The sequence below is a fragment of the Apteryx rowi genome, unplaced genomic scaffold, assembly GCF_003343035.1.
Source record: "Apteryx rowi isolate R43461 unplaced genomic scaffold, aptRow1 scaffold_5, whole genome shotgun sequence".
In the NCBI taxonomy this organism is placed as follows: domain Eukaryota; kingdom Metazoa; phylum Chordata; class Aves; order Apterygiformes; family Apterygidae; genus Apteryx; species Apteryx rowi.
In genome coordinates this window covers 1,518,785-1,531,585 of record NW_020450760.1, presented here as the reverse complement: position 1 = coordinate 1,531,585, position 12,801 = coordinate 1,518,785, and the positions used below count along the sequence as shown (strand labels likewise).

Genomic DNA, 12,801 nt, shown 5'->3' with positions numbered 1-12,801 from the left:
GGGGCCTGGGCATTTGTTGCTCCTAAACTTGACTAGGAACTTGTTGGAATGCATGTAGAAAACTTAAATACTTGACGGGAATTTGCTTTAGTTGTGCTTTCAAACTCTTTTTCTCTTTTCTCAGCGCCTGTAAAAATTCAGAGATCAAACAAGCTTCCCCAAACGAGGATGCTTCCTTAGGGCTTTTCTTGTTTTGTTTTGTTTTTTTGTTAAAGAAATGCCAGAATAATTAGTTGCCCAGAACTGGTCTAACATTTCTAAATGGAATTTAACAGACTGTTAACAAGAAAATTGCACTGCTCTGAAGATTTTGTACAGTCTGTAATGACAACAACTATTGTATTTGTTTGGAGGAGTTTGTATGCATGTGAGGTCAGGAAAAACTGGCCATGATTTTTTACTTTGTGCATGTTGTCCTATAACGTTGCCTTGCTGAAAAGTCCTTTGTGAACAGTAATGGGGGTGAGGAAAACAATCATTTGAAAATCATACATTGGTATGTTACTATAGTGCCCTTAATCTATTTTATTTTTAAAATTTGTCATAAAAAGCTTGTCTAATATTTCCTCAGGTTCATTAGACTAACTTCAGAGATGCTGAAAAACCTATTTAGGGTTTGTGAATGCAGGTAACATAACTTACATTTTTCTTTCTTTGGGACAAAGAGAGAAACTGTGCAAACTATAGCAAAGCTCTTCTTACTGTCAAGAGTAAAGAGAACATTTACAAGGCATTGAGAAAGCCCATTCTCCTCTCTCCTCAAGCTGCAGATCAAATGAAATTCAAATAAAACAAAGGAAATGTAAGCAATCAAAAAGTTGGTTCCGAACTCAGGGGAGGCTTAGAGTGCGAAGGAAAGAAGGGTACAAATTTCATTAAGGACACTAACACTGGTACCATGGAAATCAAGAGCAGCTTTTTAAGCTAACAAGTCTACTTTTAATATAGTAGTCTCTTCAGTTGTTTTTCAAGGAGAATTGTATGTGAGGAGGAGTATATAATTTTCAGATTGATATCCATTTTACCTGATAGTGTATAGCTAGGGAACAGGCTAGAAGAGGCAGCGAGTAAGAGCAAAGGTTATGCTGGGAAGGGACAACAGCTATTAAGGATTTCAAGCATTGTGCTGTCCTGACAACAGCCTACATGCTGGTGTGGTGTTTAAACGGAAGAGGTTTTTGCAACCAATTCTTATGGGGAACCTGTGCTAAAGAGCAGATTTGAAGAGAACACATGGATTTTCTGGAATTGTGCGTTAACTGCTGGTTTGGAGACTCGTCTTTAATCATCTAATGTTTGTGACTTGGGGGTTGCTCGGCACTATTTACATCTGTGTAAAATCTCCGGTGGTACTGCACTGCTTTGCGTGACTATGACAAGGTGAAATTCTTTCTTGCTACTTTTAGTTTTAATAGAACTTTTTGGCTGCTGGGACAGGTGTTGTGTTTGTCAAGATTGAAAATTATGATAATGTTGGATAAACTTTGAGGGAGAGAGATTCACTTGGAATTGTAGATTGATCTTCTTTCTCTCATAGGTATTTCTGCCTTTTGTTTGAATCATGGCTCAGTTGGACTTTGCTCCATGCAAACTGCATGAGCTTACCAGTTTATGGTTAGGAGATAAAAGGAGGTTTTGCTACTACATTTGTTAAGGAGTTTGTAGGTTTTTCTTTTATTCTATTTCTCTCTCTCCCTCACCCCCCCCCCCAAAAAAAAAAAAAAAAAAAGAGTGTTTGGATAGAGGAGAACATTGTACCTTTCTACTGTATTGAAATAGGTGGTTAGGAGTGTGGAGTATTTTTCCACTTACTTGCCATCTCTAACTTTACTGGAAATCTTTTCCTTTTGTGCCTTGTTTTTAATTCAGCATCTAGTCACACATGTACAAAGTTTCCTCCTCATGGGCATCAAAAATGTAATATAGCTTTCAGTGAGAGTCAGCATTTATTTTTATGACCTTGGTCAGAATTTCCATGTATAACGCTTGGTTTCGTTACACTGCTGCTATGAAGAAAGGTAGACTCCAGGAAAGAATTACTGCAAAAATCTGTGTTATAGGTTTTTATGTCATGTTTCAAGGTAAAACTTAGATATGGTAGTGGAGGGCTTGATTGAAACTACTGGTCAAAACTCAGCAGATCAGAGAAAACAGGGATATATAAAGGATGGCTTATGAGTACAAAAAGTTTGTATTAAGAGATGAGCTCTCACTTGCATATTACATTCAGCTCTGGCCACTCATTTGCAGGAGTGGGGGGAGAAGAATCTGGAGATGATTTCTACAGATCATTAGAGATGTAAAATGTTTATATGGGAAGAGAGAAAATTGGGATTGTCCTCATTCAACTGAACTTAGATACTGCAGCTTTGCCCTAATTACAGCTGTTGTTCACACCCTCTACCCTCTGTAACTGCACTTTAGGCAAATGCAGTAGTTGTTTGGACTGATAACACAACATATTCTTGTTCTAAAATGGGATAACCTTAACGTATACTTACTTGCTGACAGCTGTGCTAATGATAGCTGTGGTTTAGTAAAACTCTAATGCAGTCAATGCCCAGGAGAAGAAATTACAAAAACTATGTAAAAAAAGAATATTGTGTGCTTGCATATACCTAGTTTATCATTCTTTTGTTCCTGAATAATTGGCTTGAAAAGTGAAAGATTAAAAAATAACCAAAGAAAAACAGGTTTTGACAGTATATAATTAACCTATAGAACTTTCTGGTCTGAGATAATGTTAAGAATTTTCTGCTTTTTTTTTTTTGGTCTCCAAACAATTGCTTCAGGGTTAGCAGAGCTATAGGGGGAATGGGAAACATACTTAACAGATGCTTTGTAACTATTTTTTTCCAGCTATTTTATTTTGCCAGAATCTTCTGACTGTGTCTACTGAAAGCAAATACTGATGTTGCATAGGCTTGAATGAAATTTGACAGGATATGTGTCTGTGCTTCAGGTTGAGTCTATCACTTGTAGCCTCACTGTTGCAGAGGCTATTTATTAATGGAAAAGAAATCCCAGGAGCTAGACTGTGCATAGCTTCATGAATATATGTTTTTGCATTTTTTATGTATTTTGGGACTTTATGCTATATTGTAGGAAACTCATCCATGTATATTCTTTATTGGATTCAATTTGACACTTTTGAGATCTTCTAAAGATATCTGCATAAGAGCTTCCAGAACTGTGTAAAACAGGTAGCAGAAAGGTTTCTTCACAGAAGATTGTATAATGTTTTAGTGGTAGGGACCTCTTGGTAGGGACCAAAGGGACCTCTTGCTTTATCTTGAATAGTGTCCTGTCTAAACTGCTGCTGTAGAGATGGCTTGTTCTCAAAATCTCAACAGTATCTACTGATCTGAAACCTTGAAGTTGAGGTAAACCTGCAACTTAGCGTTGGCAATGCAAAATAATAATAGTTTGATATTTTGGAAAGTAATCATAATCTGAGAAAATAGGAATTTGCATTCAGGTTCCAGATAGAAGAATATTTTAATGAGACTTTGCAGCTGGAAAAACAAATACTGTCTTACACCAGGGGGATTTTATATTTCTCTTACATAATGACTTGGTCTTCAACAGCATATTCGTAAAGCCTAAGTGAAAACAACAGTTCCCTTCTTTCATTGCCTGCAAATATGTTTTGTGAATCTAAATCTTCAGTAAAAAAAAAAAAAGTCCCATGTTCTTCCATGAATACCTTTAAAAAGGCAAAAATGCTTTACAAAGCAACGAAGTTGGACTTCTGATTCTGAAAGTTCTGGATTTGACTTAATGTTTGTTAAAAATCATAGAACCTCATTTTTGCTCTTGAAAACTCAACTTCAGTAATATATTTTTATTAGAAATATAAAAACTGGAATGCACTTCAGTATAGCCAGAAATATTAGCACAAGTGGCTTTTTTCAGATTCTGTTTAAATTATATTTTAACTGACTCTTTTTTTTTTTTAGTCGAACAATCAAAAAAAAACCCCAGCCTTTCCCAAACTTCAAAATATTGGTTTTAGAAAACACAATATGAAGCAAAACAGTGAAGATAAACCTTATCTCACTTCATTAAACAATTGAATAATAGTTTGTGTCTCCCCCCATATTGTGATAAATAAAGACAAATGAAGAGGAAGTTGTCCTTATGATTTTTTTTTTTCTTTGTGTGTGGTCTTTCCCCCCCCCTCCCCTTTTCTTCTTCCTGAATAAGAAGCAATGATATAGACAAGCCTGAAGATGTCTTCTGGTAGAAAACTACACCTAAGAATAGTGAGAGATCATGATTGGTGTACAAATGAATGTCTTTCAGGCAATTTAATGTTAAATAAAATGTTCTGACAATGTCCTTTTTGCTCATTAGTTTCTGGAATTTGACTAATGCTTTTTTTTTTTTCCCCAATGTAGAAGAAGTAGTTCTTACTGATTTGTATTTATAGTATTCAAAAGTCAGCTGTATAAAATGGAAGACCAGGTAATGTTTTATGTAGGTGAGTTAACTTCCGTAGGACTGGGTCTGTATTACTTTGGGTTTTGAATCTGGATGTAGGCTTATAAAACTTAACTTGGATAGACTAGAAATAATTTCTTGTGGAAGACAGATACCATCAACTCAGTTTTCTGGGATAGCCATTTCTAGTTCCACAATATTTAATTTCGACATTGAATTCAAAAAGTGCAGAACCATACTGAAGTTGCATTTATTTAATTTACCAGCTTCCTCTATACTCTACTGTGTTCAGAATTTCCTGGGAGGATGATTCTGTTAAACATCAGCTGTATTTTAAAATTGGATTTACTAATATTTCAGGGATTCTTGAGAAGACAGTTTTCCTGTAATTATTTATAATAAATCTCTTAGTGCTTTCTTCCCTTTCTTTTTTTTTTTTCTTGTCTTGTGTGACACCTTTGCCTCCAGATATTTTCTTCTTTTAATAATAACAGGAACTGAGGTAAGGGATTTTAAGCTAGGTAGTACTACAGATTAGATTTCAAGGCTGGATTCACTTAAGAGACAGCACAGATGCATTCTGCCAGAAACTGGCAATGCAGAAAGCGTTGGTCATGCACTTACCAGTCAGCGGTGTAGATAGACTATCTGCTGCTGTGCTGCTAGACAGATAAAATTTCATTGGGTTTGAAAATAAGATGTAATTGATTAACTGAGTGGAAAAGAATAGTATGCATCAGTAGGTCTTGGTTCAAAACAAAACAACCCCCCAATGACTTAATAACTTTAAAAGGCAGCAGGTTTTTTGATTCTTCTTTGTTTTCAGAGTAGTGACAGGATAAAAAGATTTTAGTGTCTTGAGTTGATGTGGTTTAAAAGCAAGATGTTTTGTATAAATCATGAAACAGATTCTTCTTGAAGGCACACCTCTGAGTGGACTTTTTTAGGACGCTTATGTGAGGTGTCTTTTACTAGGACAGTATGTTTTGGCCAAAACCATTTGGGAATGCCATCTGTCTTAATCCTTGTTGTTTGCTGTCAGGATTTGTCGTGGGTGGTTCAGATTTATTGTTTCCTGATCACAGTAGGCATGAATGAGAAACATAGTGAATGACTTCTCTTTTGGGTGCACGAGATTTGAACTTGCCATTTGTAACATGTTGACCAATGACTTGCTGTGCAACAAAAATAAAGGAAATGTTAGGCTTGCTGTAAAATGGGAAGTGGAGAAAATCTGGATTGATGTAAATAGTTTCCCATAAAGACAGTGTTCAGAATGCAGATATAAACTATTTTCACTAGCTCTGTCTTCAAACTGTTTATGAAGTAGTTCCATAAAAGGAAAGTACCTTTAAGTTCAAATGGATGATTATGGCACAGACATTTCCCAGAATGTCTAATCTTAGTCTTTTGTGATAGTTGAGTATTTTCTTTTTTAAACAGTGCCAAACGTTACAAAAGATATATGGTGTTGACCCACTTCCTCAGCATGGGACTGGCATACATATCTCAATCATGGACTTCCCCAAAACAGCAGAGGAAGAGATTAAAGTACGTTTTGTCCTGAGATCGTCTGACCATTTTTTGACCTTTCCTATTCTTTAATAGTTTCAACGAAAAACCTCCTACAGGAATATGGATCCCAAATGGAGGTTAATTTCATAGGTGAAATGCAGTAATCTTGTACGTGTTCTCTCTCTTTTCTCTCCCCCACCCATAAACAAGAACCCAAGTTGGAATTCAGAATGCTGAAGGAAGTACATACTGTTAGTTTGGATAGCATGTCTCTTATCTGCTGAACTGTGACTCAGGCTTTCAAAGCTTAAGAGATCTTTGATTTCTAAAAAAAGGCTTTTGGTTTCTTGCACTTCAAATCATTTTATAATGTGTTTTGGTAGCCCACTGAGATTATGAAATAATTATTAAGAGCTGTAGATAGCAAGTGTAACTCAAAATACAGACACTTTCTGTTTTTACTACTGCCTCAGGCTCAATCTTAAAATTTAAAGCCATTTTGCCAGGGCATATGACATGAAAGTCAACATTTCTTTTGAATCAAAAAGTAACAGTTGAACACAGTGTCTTAGGGATTTTTTTTTTCCCTCCCCCCACTAGCGGGATATGTGTTACACTGTTAATTCTACTCAATGTATTATTGGGTAATTGTTAAGTGTCAGTCCTTGTGCTCCTAGATATTCCAAAAGGAATTAATACTAAATTATTATTTATAAATGTTCCTGTTCTCATCTCTTAATACTGATGTAATTACTTTGCATGTCACTGTTATGCTTTCTTTTCCATTTAAAATATAGAAATACTCCATATTGTTCAGTGTAACAATAAATATTTTGGAACTGTTTCCATGAAAGCATAGTCTAGCAGGCTTTCTAAACTGAGTTCTTTGTACTGGGGTAAATACTGTAATTCATTTCACATGAATGTGTAGACTCATTTCTGTAACAAATAGAGCTGAAGAAGAAGTTGCACAGAATAAAACAATATACATCTAACTTATGATTCATTTTTTTGTTATTCAGTTATCTTGCAAACTAGAATGTGGGAAAGACAGAATGTTACATCTGTGATTCAAGTGGCATGCAAGGTCGTTCTTTTGCAAGAACATCAAGATACCCAGTTTTTATACTTCTGACTTTCTAGCTCAAATAGGAAAATGAGGAATGCCCTGTACCACTCAAGCCAAAAGTAGTTTTGCTATTGGTTTGATAATTTTTACAGAATAGAGTCCTTAAACGTTATGGTGAAATATGGTTTAGTTGCTTGAGAACATAGCAATTGATGTATTGGATCAGACCTTTTTTCTATACAAGAAGATCACATCATAATTGCTATAATAAAAAACCCTCCTCCCAGTAAGAGTGGTTAAACACTGGAACAGGTTGCCCAGAGAGGTTGTGGTATCTTCATCCTTGGAGGTTTTCAAACCTCGGCTGGACAAGGCCTTGGGCAACCTGATCTAGCTTTGAAGTTAGCCTTGCTCTGAAAAGGAGGTTGAACTAGATGACCTCTAGAGGTCCCTTCCAACCTAAATGTTTCTAGGGTTGCACAGTAATAGATGACTGTGAAGATCATGCAAGTAGCAGAAGCTTTTATTGCAGAGAATTGCCTTTTATATATATACACAAATGTTCCTATACTACTTGCTTATATCCAAGGACTGTTTTTTTTTATTGATCTTCATCCTTTCTATTTTGCATATGATCTCAAGGTCTTCTTCACAGTTGGCTTTCATTTGTTTATGCAAAGGAGATGGATGTTTGTAGAAGCGTTGGGCGAAGTCTAAAATAGTTAAAATATCCAATTTCTTTTAACACAAGGAAAAACCAGTAGTATGTATCATTACTACTTTTATTTTTGCATGGGAATTAGAGTTAGTATTTGAGTGTTTTGCACGAAAGAAGATAAGGAATGGTCTCATCTGTTCACTATGTAAAGTTGTATCTAGCATTGGTTGCCAGCAGTGAACCCTCACCCTGACTCCAGCATTTCTTCTGGAGCAGATTCTGGAAATATCTCAATACTGATTGCTTGTCCTATACAAGTTGTACAGAAAACATGATCAGTGCTTCAAACATGACAAGTACATGGGGGGAAAAAAGAAAATCAATAGTTCCCCTCTACAAACAAGAGCAGGGAAAGTGACAAAACTTCTGATTTTTGTAAAAGGCAAAAGCAGTGGGCAGTTTTGTGCTTTCAGAACTGCCACTCCAATCTGCTTCAGTCATTGCCTGTGTGTTTTGGGGGAGCAATTCGAGCTATTTACAGTTTACTTCTTAGCTGTTCTTCTGTACTCCTGTCCAGAGTCAGCTGTGGGGCTTTTACCTGAATGCCAGGCTGAGGCAGTGGTTGGATACTGTGAGAACAGGTCTCTACAGTAACGTATCCTCATGTCTGAGAGCTCTAGAGGCATGATTCCCGTGGCAGGCCTCCCTGCTCGTCTTTAATTTTTCTGATGTACCTGTTGCACTGAGTAAACTGATACTGTGTTGTCTCCAGTGTACTGCTTTCAGCTTGCATTATTGTTTTAATCGGTCATCTAGTTATGGCAGTATGCTGTATATTATAATTGCATTTAGAAGTAGAAACAGGACTGTCTAAAAGATGGTGAAAGAAAGATGTATGTTCTTTTCAATAAATACATATGTGTGTTAAGAATTTATTAGCCACTATAAAACACTGAAATACTAGGCAAAGTGTTTTTTTTTAAATAATTTATTTTAAGATGAAGATTTCTGTATGATAACTTGAAGCAATAATTCTTAGTGATAGAAAGCACATGGGCTAGCAAAACTTAAGAACCGTAAGTACCAATCTAGTTATCTGATGCTTTGGTTCTCTGAGGGTATCCTGTAAATTTAAAAAAAGAAAATTCTGTGAAGAGTGATACTAGAAGAGTTTGATTTCCTGCTGATTTGTGCACTCTATCCCTTTTTCACCTCTGTTCTCCCCCTCACAAAAAAAAAAAAAACAATCACCAAAAGCTCACAAATAAGATGGTTTTGGAGCAGACTGAGACCGTAAATGTTGCCTAGACAGGAGGGAGCAGGTGGCCTTGGCTAGTTTTGATGCAACTGTGTACTGACTGGCCAGTTGATTAAACCACCCAGAGGAGGTAATGACTGAGGTTACGCTACAGCCTTTTGCTCACTAGAATGCTATATTAAGTTTCTCTTTCTATTCCCCTCATAGCTGCTGATTTTCATGAAACCTGTCTGTCCATTTGGTTCCCAAATGTTTTTTGAGAGGCTGATGCGTGAACAGGAGGACAAACCGTACAGTTACAAGTCTTATCTCATGAGAAGTTAAACTAAAAAGAAACCACCCCAAAGTACCACAAATGACCTAATTAGGATGAGGCACTGAAGTGTGGTATGTGTGTTCTTATGATTTCTAGATAAAGATAAGTACATTGTTCTTTGAAGAGGAAAAGTTGGATCATCTTCACTGATGGTTCTTCTGCTGTGATCTTTAGCTCCCTGTTGAACTTTTTTTTTTTCCAGAGATTAATTTAAATATTGTGTATGCAGCACTGTTCTGATTGAATAACTTTTGATACAAGTACAAATTTTTATTTGATTAAAAAGCTTTTTTTCCCTAAACAATAACTAAATTAGACTATATCTTCTGTTAGCCTCTTCTCTGGTAACTTAACATAAACTCTTACTTGAAATAACTTCTTGACCTTTTTTAATTTTAAAACTTTGGTAAAATGTTAATTGCTCTGCATTGCCAATATATTGAAACTGTCTTCATGCAGGGTGCTCTGGGTGCCAAAACCTGCAGTCTTTTTTGCAATCAAAAAATTTTTGGAGGTGTTCCAGATTAGGTAACAATTATGGAATTTTTCTAACTTTTTCAGATACAAATTCTTAAATTTTATAGAAGCTTTATATTATTTCTATGTTGTGAATTTAGTTTATTCCCTAACAGCAAATAAAAATATATGTGGTATATGTGGTACAAAACACTTAATGTGTTTATCTAAGATACCTTCACTCTCTGTGATGAGAACAGCTTCCTTGCTTACACAAGGAAAGAACAAACTGCTTTTTGTATGGGAACTCCCATGCTTTCCAATTCTTGGAATATCTTTGTCAGTAAATTCACTTTTGCTTCCATTTTCTAACTCTTTGTACTAGTCTTAGTACGAGTCAAATAACAACAAATTGATCTAACCTTCACTGCAGTTTATACAGCCTGAAACCTTATCTAGAGGTCCAGCCCATTTACAAAGTATAAAGTCTATTAGTATAGACCAGGTTGAAATCGGGGTTAACACCAACATCTTTACAAGGCACAGATTTAAAAATTAAAACGGTGGCTAACAGCTACCTTAGAGATAGAAACTTTGAAAGTAGAGTGTGAAATGATTGCATGTTACCATAAAAAAGCCATTCTTTCTGTGTGATATAATCCATGCTATAAAAGTGCTAAACTGCTTATTTTACAAGATGAATCTCTGTTTGGCTATCTTTTATTGTTTAGTTATAACTAGTGTTATTTAAATCCAGCGTTAAGACCTGCGAAAGAAAGACTGCTTTTTGGAGCAATAAAGCCCATTTCTCATGATTTTTTTTCTGTCATATCATTGTTCTGGATCACCACTTTTTCTCTTGGGGAGATGTGCTGTGCATTTGAACTCTGCTTCCTTTCTTCTCTTCCCCAAAAACCAAATACAAAACCCCACAACTTGAGAATATCTTGTGTTGAACAAAAGGGGTGACAAATGGAGCCCAGTGGGACCTCACAGACCGGTAGTCCTTGGAGGAGGGGGACAAGCAGCATCACACCTCTGATGATTAGAATGGTCTCCACTTCTGTAAATCTGCGGAAGTGTGGGTATAGGTGTATGTTGACTGCCTAAGAGGTGGCTAAGAGAATGTAACAAACAGTGGACAGAACCAGCTGTGGAGACTCTGCCTCTTTCTTGTGTTTTGATCGGTCCTGAAAGATGAATGTTCAAGGTTTAACAGTTTGTCCAACAGATTCTGAGATTTAAAAGACATCCAAAAGTCATTCATTCCTTTGTTGTGATGATTTTTCCCAGAGATAAGGAACTGGAGCTTAATAGCTAGGGATGAAACGGGAGTTAAGATTTAATTTCCTGAACAAGGACCAAAGTCTTTGACTTCACAGCAGCTTGCCATGCTTTGAGGAGTCAGAGGTCCCCACCAGGTGTGGCCTTCCTTGAGCATTCTAGCCAGACTCATCTCTGTGCTTTCTAGAAGTGTTTAATCTTCACTGCTGTAGATGCATAGTAACTTACTGAGGTGTGAGTTTAAACTTGGCAGTTCGAAACATGATCATGGAGGTATAGTCTTGACTCCTGCTGTTAAAGGTTCCTGAAAAGGAAAAGAAGGCATGGCAGATGACACCCCGTAGTGGTATGTAAACTATAATGGAAAGCGATTTGTAGGAGGGAGGCAGCTGAAATCTTTGTATTACCCACGCTTGTGTTCCTTGCTGGTCCTGTGTACACATGTAATAGCATGTAACTCATATGCATGAGGAAATAGCTCCATGCATACAACAGTCTGATTTGTGTGTGCAGTTTGAGACAAACATCAAGCCCCCCGACCCTTTTGTTAAATGCAGTTCTTTGTTAAAATACAACAGAGAACTGAGCTTAAAAGAGCACCAAGAACTACTTTATTATAACCAAAGTACTTTATGGATGGCTTCCTGTTTTTTTGCTGTATAAGAAAATGCTTGCTGTTCAGAGTATTGTGGAAGAGAATTCCTGACCCTGCTGGTGACTGTGATGCTGCACTCTTTTAGCTTTTCTTGTCTGACATTATTCTTCATAAAACAAAAATGTAAAAGCTGAATTGCACAAATCTCTGTTAGGCATATTGCATAGTAAATTCTATTTATCAGTGTGCTTTCTGGTTATTTTCTGTGACAAGATATCCAATATGTCAATTCAAAAAGTGGAATCCTGTGGAGCCTCGTGCAGCTATTTTGGTATGAAGTCTCTTGCCAGCTGACTATCCAGCCCCCTTAGCAGTTTCATATCTCTATGAAACTCTCACCTGCTGCTCATTCTGTATTCAGTACTCTTTCTCAGTTGAATCTTGAATATTCTCTCCCTCCCCCCACCTTCTTGTGACTAATTACTCAATTTTCATGAAGAAATAATAATATTGAAAGACTGCACATCTTTAATTATCTTTAGTTTCTTTTTGTTTGGAAGAAAATAAGGAAACGGGCATTCAGTAGTTGCGTTGTGTAACTTCCAAATTTGGGAACTTTGTGTTCTCCTGATTTACTGATTGTCCTTTCAGGTGATTCTTTTTCTGAATTTCTTCTGTGGGTCAGAATCAGACTGTCTCTTGTTTTATCCTGGCACTTTAAGGAAAAAAGGCTGATGTTATCACGTTCCCTGCGTCTTATTGCTCTCACTGGTGAATGTGTTTGAAGTTGGCTGCTGAGTTCAAGAGTTGACAGTAGAGGTCTCAAAGATGATAATAGAATACACATGAGAATATGCAGTTGCAGGGGGAGGAGAAGCAAATTATAAATCAGCAGAGAAGTCGGAACCTTTACAGATTCCCAAACTGCAAGCTCCGAATGGAGTTTTCCTCACAATCATCTACAAGATGCAAAACCATAGGTAACCAGGTTTCATTGATTCTGATGCTTATGGAATTGCAGTTTTTTTTTTTTTCCCCTCTCTCCAGCTAATCTTTTTTCTCACAACTTCAACAAACTGCCAAGTCCTAAGCCCAGAACTGGGATCCCTTTTGTTCAGCCATGGATGTTCAGCCATGCCAGTCATGTCTTGGAACAGTCTCTAAAGCTAAACTGCTTTCATTAGCTGCTTTCCTTTCTCACCCATGG

General features: G+C 36.7%; 1 protein-coding gene across 5 annotated transcripts in view; it reads left to right on the top strand.

Moving 5' to 3' along the window:
* Positions 1 to 12,801, top strand: part of TRAF3 (TNF receptor associated factor 3) — a 67,326-nt gene that overhangs the window by 20,928 nt on the left and 33,597 nt on the right. The window contains exon 1 of one of the 5 annotated variants that reach the window (XM_026079591.1): positions 9,285 to 9,330. The exons of the other annotated variants lie outside the window; for them this stretch is intronic. The gene's annotated coding sequence lies outside the window, so the exon portion shown is untranslated. Of the gene's footprint in view, positions 1 to 9,284; positions 9,331 to 12,801 lie in introns of those variants that run through there. 5 annotated transcript variants of the gene reach the window in all.